This window comes from Pristiophorus japonicus, chromosome 19, assembly GCF_044704955.1.
Source record: "Pristiophorus japonicus isolate sPriJap1 chromosome 19, sPriJap1.hap1, whole genome shotgun sequence".
NCBI lineage: Eukaryota > Metazoa > Chordata > Chondrichthyes > Pristiophoridae > Pristiophorus > Pristiophorus japonicus.
This window is the reverse complement of record NC_091995.1, coordinates 34,461,332-34,467,454: the sequence shown is the minus strand read 5'-3', so window position 1 is coordinate 34,467,454 and position 6,123 is coordinate 34,461,332.

Genomic DNA, 6,123 nt, shown 5'->3' with positions numbered 1-6,123 from the left:
TTGAAAGCTGTATTGCCATGTTTGTCCCTTGTGTGTGCCCTCCTCGAACTAGTTTCTGAAAAAAACAATCCATTCACAGGATAGAGCTCCGCTGGCATTATGCCAGAGCAGAGAGGTTATCCCTTTTGGGAAAGATTGAACGTGCTAGGTGGGACTGTTTTAGGCCGAGTGACAATCTGATAGAGGTCTTCAAAATTATGAAAGGGTTTGATCGGGAAGATGTTTCCAGCTGCAGGTGAGAACAGAGTTAGACACCATAAATAATAAGAGAAACGAAGACTTGCATTTCTATAGCGCCTTTCACGACAACTGTATGTCCCAAAGCGCTCTACAGCCAATGAAGTACTTGTTTTTGGAGTGTAGTCACTGTTGTAATGTGGGAAACGTGACAGCCAATTTGCGCACAGCAAGCTCCCACAAACAGCAAAGATAATCTGTTTTAGTGACGTTGATTGGGTGATAAATATTGGGCAGGCCAACGGGGATAACTCCCCTGCTCTTCGAAATAGTGCCATGGGATCTTTTGTGTCCACCCGCGAGGGCAGATGGGGCCTCGGTTTAACGTCCCATTCAAAAGACGGTCACTAATAAAACCAATAGGGAATTTAGGAGAAATTTCTTTACCGATAAAGTGGTTAGAATGTGGAACTCACGACTACATGGAGTAGTTGAGGCGAATAACATCGATGCATTTAAGGGGAAGCTGGATAAGCACATTTTTAAAAATTAATTTGTGGGATGTGGGCATCGCTGACAAGGCCAGCATTTATTGCCCATCCCTAAATGCCCTCGAGAAGGTGATGGTGAGCTGCCTTTTTGAACCGCTGCAGTCCATGTGGTGATGGTGCTCCCACAGTGTTGTTACGGAGGGAGCGCCAGGATTTTGACCCAGTGACGATGAAGAAATGACCGATACATTTCCAAGTGAGGGTGGTGTGTGAGTTTGAGGAGAACTTGGAGGTGATGATGTTCCCATGCGCCTGCTGCCCTTGTCCTTCTAGCTGGTAGAGGTCGTGGGTTTGGGAGGTGCTGCCGAAGAAGCCTAAGCAATTTGCTGCAGTGCATCTTGTAGACGGTGCACACTGCAGCCACGGTGCGCCGGTGGTAGAGGGAGTGAATGTTGAAGGTGGTGGATGGGGCGCCGATCAAACGGGCTGCTTTGTCCTGGATGGTGTCGAGCTTCTTGAGTGTTGTTGGAGCTGCACTCATCCAGGCAAGTGGAGAGTATTCCATCACACTCCTGACCAGTGCCTTGTAGATGGTGGAAAGGCTTTCGGGGGGTAAGGTGTTGCTGCAAAGCGATTGCTACAGGATCAATCTAACATGGGGTTCAGTTCCCTTTGACACCACTTTGCCAGTGGTTCAGCGCTCCATTACCCTCCAGTGCTTGGAAAATCCACACCTGCCCTGAGTCCTCTGCCTCCACCCCAGCTCTCATGCCCCTAAACCCACCCCATGCTTACTGTGAGCGCTCCAGAACTCTCTCCCATCCTTGGGGCTCCCCATCCCAGTGCTCCTAAGCCATCCCTCTCAGATGTGTAAGAATCCTGCTCCCTACATGAACGTGGCCAAACTAAGGTTGAGAACTCTCCAGGATTGACTTGGAGTCTCCAGGACACTGTTGCAAGCAGCACCCAGGAGATTAAATCATCGAGGAATTAAAAAAAAAAATTGTATGCTGTTTTCATTTTCTTTGAGCACTTTCATTTATTTGTTGTAAAAAAAATATTGGAGAGGGGGAAAATTTCCATTTGGCAGTCAAGAATCATCCCATTCAAGTGGCGAAGGGTCTCGTTCATTTTCCACTTAGTGAGAGAAGGCGGTGTGTCGCAAGCATGGATGACCAATGATGGGAGTGTGTGGGTTGAGGTGGTTGGAGGCGAGAGATCATGTGATTGGAAAACCGCAAATTACATAAGAACGAGGAGCAGGAGTAGGCCATACGACCCCTCGAGCCTGCTCTGCCATTCAATAAGATCATGGCTGATCCGGTCATGGACTCAGCTCCACTTCCCCGCCCGCTCCCCATAACCCCTTATCCCCTTATCGTTTAAGAAACTGTCTATTTATGTCTTAAATTTATTTAATGTCCCAGCTTCCACAGCTCTCTGAGGCAGCAAATTCCACAGATTCACAACCCTCTGTGAGAAGAAATTTCTCCTCGTCTCTAAATGGGCGGCCCCTTATTCTAAGATTATGCCCTCTAGTTCTAGTCTCCCCCATCAGTGGAAACATCCTCTCTGCATCCACCTTGTCAAGTCCCCTCACAATCTTAGACATTTTGATAAGATCACTTCTCATTCTTCCGAATTCCAATGAGTGGAGACCCAACCTACTCAACCTTTCCTCATAAGTCAACCCACTCATCCCCGGAATCAACCTAGTGAACCTTCTCTGAACTGCCTCCAAAGCAAGCATATCCTTTTGTAAATATGGAAACCAGAACTGCACGCAGTATTCCAGGTGTGGCCTCACCAATACCCTGTACAGCTGTAACAAGACTTCTCTGCTTTTATACTCCATCCCCTTTGCAATAAAGGCCAAGATTCCATTGGCCTTTCTGATCACTTGCTGTTCCTGCATACTATCCTTTTGTGTTTCTTGCACAAGTGCCCCCAGGTCCCGCTGTACTGCAGCACTTTGCAATCTTTCTCCATTTAAATAATAACTTGCTCTTTGATTTTTTTTCTGCCAAAGTGCATGACCTCACACTTTCCAACATTATACTCCACTCACTTAGCATGTCTATGTCCTTTTGCAGTTCCCCTATTCAAGAAAGGAGGGAGACAGAAAGCAGGAAACTATAAGACCAGTTAGCCTGACATCTGTCATTGGGAAAATGCTGGCGTCCATTATTAAGGGAATAGTAGCAGGACATTTGGAAAAGCATAATAAAATCAGGCAGAGTCAACATGGTTTTATGAAAGGGAAATCGTGTTTGACAAATTTGTTACGAGTTCTTTGAGGATATAACAAGCAGGATGGATCAAGGGAAACCAGTAGATACCGTGTATTTGGATTTCCAAAAGGCATTTGAGAAGGTGCCACGTAAAAGGTTACTGCACAAGATAAGAGCTCACGGGATTGGGGGTAATATACTAACATGGATAGAGGATTGGTTAACTAACAGAAAACAGAGAGTCGGGATAAATGGGTCATTTTCAGGTTGGCAAACTAACTAGTGGGGTGCTGCAGGGATCAGTGCTGGGGCATCAACTATTTACAATCTATATTAATGACTTGGATGAAGGGACCGAGTGTCATGTAGCCAAATTTGCTGATGATACAAAGATGAGTGGGAAAGGAAGTTGTGAAGAAGACACAAAGAATCTGCAAAGAGATCTAGACAGGCTAAGCGAGTGGGCAAACATTGGGCAGATGGAGTATCATGTAGGAAAATGTGAGGTTATCCACTTTGGTAGGAAGAATAGAAAAGCAAATTATTATTTAAATGGAGAAAGACTACAGAATGCTGAGATACAGAAGGATCTGGGTATCCTTGTACATGAAACACAAAAAGTTAGTATGCAGGTACAGCAAGTAATCAGGAAGGCAAATGGAATGTTGGCCTTTAATCCAAGGGGGCTAGAGTGTAAATGCAGGGAAGTCTTGCTACAAATGTACAGGGTATTTCTGAGACCGCACTTAGAGTACTGGGTACAGTTTTGGTCTCTTTATTTAAGGAGGGATATACTTGCAGTGGAGTCAGTCCAGAGAAGGTTCACTAGGTTGATTCCTGAGATGAAAGTGTTGTCATACAAGGAAAGGTTGAGCAGGTTAGGCCTATACTCATTAGAGTTTAGAAGAATGTGAGGTGATCTTCTGGAAAGGTTTAAGACTCTGATGGGGCTGGATAGGGTAGTTGCAAAGAGGATGTTTCACCTCGTGGGGGAATCTAGAACTAGGGGCATAGTTTCAGAATAAGGGGTCGCCCATTTAAAACGGAAATGAGGAGGAATTTCTTCTCTCAGAGGGTCGTAAATCTTTGGAATTCTCTGCCCCAGAGAGCTGTGGAGGCTGGGTCATTGAATATATTTAAGGCGGAGATAGACAGATTTTTGAATGATAGGGGAGTAAAGGGTTATGGGGAGTGGGCAGGGAAGTGGAGCTGAGCCCAGGATCAGATCAGCCATGATCTTATTGAATGGTGGAGCAGGCTCGAGGGGCCAAATGGTCTCTTCCTGCTCCTATTTCTTATGTCCTTATGTCTCCCTCATGTATTTATCTAGCTTCCCCTTAAATGCATCTGTGCTATTCGCCTCATCTACTCCCTGTGGTAGCGAGTTCCTCATTCTCATCACTCTCTGGGTAAGGAAGTTGCTCCTGAATTCCCGATTGAATTTGTTAGTGACTATCTTATATTGATGGCCCCTAGTTCTGATCTCGCCCATAAGTGGAAACATCTTCTGCACATGTAGTCTATCAAACCCTTTCATAACCTTGAGGGCCTCTGTCAGGTCATCCCTCAGCCTTCTCTTCTCGAGAAAACAGACCCAGCCCTTTCAATCTTTCCTGATAGGTATAAACTGCAGGCGTGGAGGCCCCGACCTGCGAGAAAGCACGAGTCGCACGTCGGGGCCATAAAAGGAGCGGAGGTATGGTGGCCCGGGGGCAGTGCGGAGACCACTTCAGGGAGCAGCGCGAGCTGGTGCAGGAGGGCAACGACTTGGAGAAGGGCGACTGGATTGGACGTCACCAAAATCAGGGTTGCTGATTGGAGAGTGGGCAGGTACAGCAGGAGCGACGGCCAGGTCAGGGCGAAGGAGCGGTGAGAGATTGTAGAGCGACACGATCGGGGCCCAGGAGAGGTGAGAGTTCGGGGCACAGAAGAGCCGAGGGCCCAGGGGCAGCACGGACCAGCCCACACTGCGATATGTGTGCGCACTAGGTCCGTGCAGCAGATCTGGTCTCCAGTCGTCTTGGTCAATCCTTGCCACTGGACCAAGACCTAGCTCTGTCAGGCCCGTGTGGTGGCTGGTGTGCAACGGCCACCACACATTAAAACAATCCACCCACAGGCATCTTCCTCCCTTCAACATGTAGCTCGGGATCTGGAATGTCAGGTCCTTCATTGGAACACCTGTGAACTCAACACTTTTTGCTGTGGAAGCAAGTCATCCTCGATATGAGAGACCGCCTAAGAAACTGGTGCTGATATTCAATGTTAGTACAGGATGTATGATACTGTTTAAGCAGGTTTATTTTGCAAAATCAGCTGAAGATCTTCCCTTAGGATGAATGGAGACGTGAATATTATTGAAATCCTTCACGAGAATGGTTAGGATAGAGAAATAGAAACATCAAATCAGATGGAGACATCTTCAGATCTGATTGGATTCTCTTCACATCAGATGAGGACCTCTTCATATCAAGTGGCGAGCTCGTCACTAGTTCAAGTTAAGGTGGACTTGAGTTGAAATTGCATTGTGAGATATTGAATGAAATTTCTTTTTGACATGTAGTCATTGTTGTAATGTAGGAAATATGGCAACCAATTTGCGCACAGCAAGCTCCCACAAACAGCAATGTGATAAAAGATCCAGATCATCTGTTTTAGCGATGTTAGATGAGGGATAACTATTGGTCAGGACACCGGGGAGAACTCCACTGCTCTTCTTCCAAATAGTGCCACGGGATCTTTTACTTCCACCTGAGAGAGCAGACAGGGCCTCGATTTAACGTCTCATCTGAAAGACGGCACCTCCGATAGTGCGGCGCTCCCTCAGTGCTACACTGGACTGTCAGCCTGGATTATATGCTCAAGTCTTTGGAGTGGGACTTGCACCCACAACCGTCCGACTCAGAGATGGGAATTATACCACAAATTAAGGAACTAAGGGGACAAAATTCAGTATCGGCGTCTTTGAGACGATGTCACCGACTGAGTGCTGATTTTAGTGCTGGGCATTGTGCGCAGCCTCAAAGTCCTAACTTCTGTTTTCACGCCCAAAGATGAGAGAGCAGTGCTAAAAGGTAGCATTGCACACTCCTCCTCAGGCAGGAGTTCAGGAGGCCGACTGTCAAGGGGCACAGTGACCCAGTCAAGGGGCACGGTGACCCGGTCAAGGGGCACGGTGACCCGGTCAAGGGGCAGGGTGGCCCAAAGAAAGGGCACAATGACCC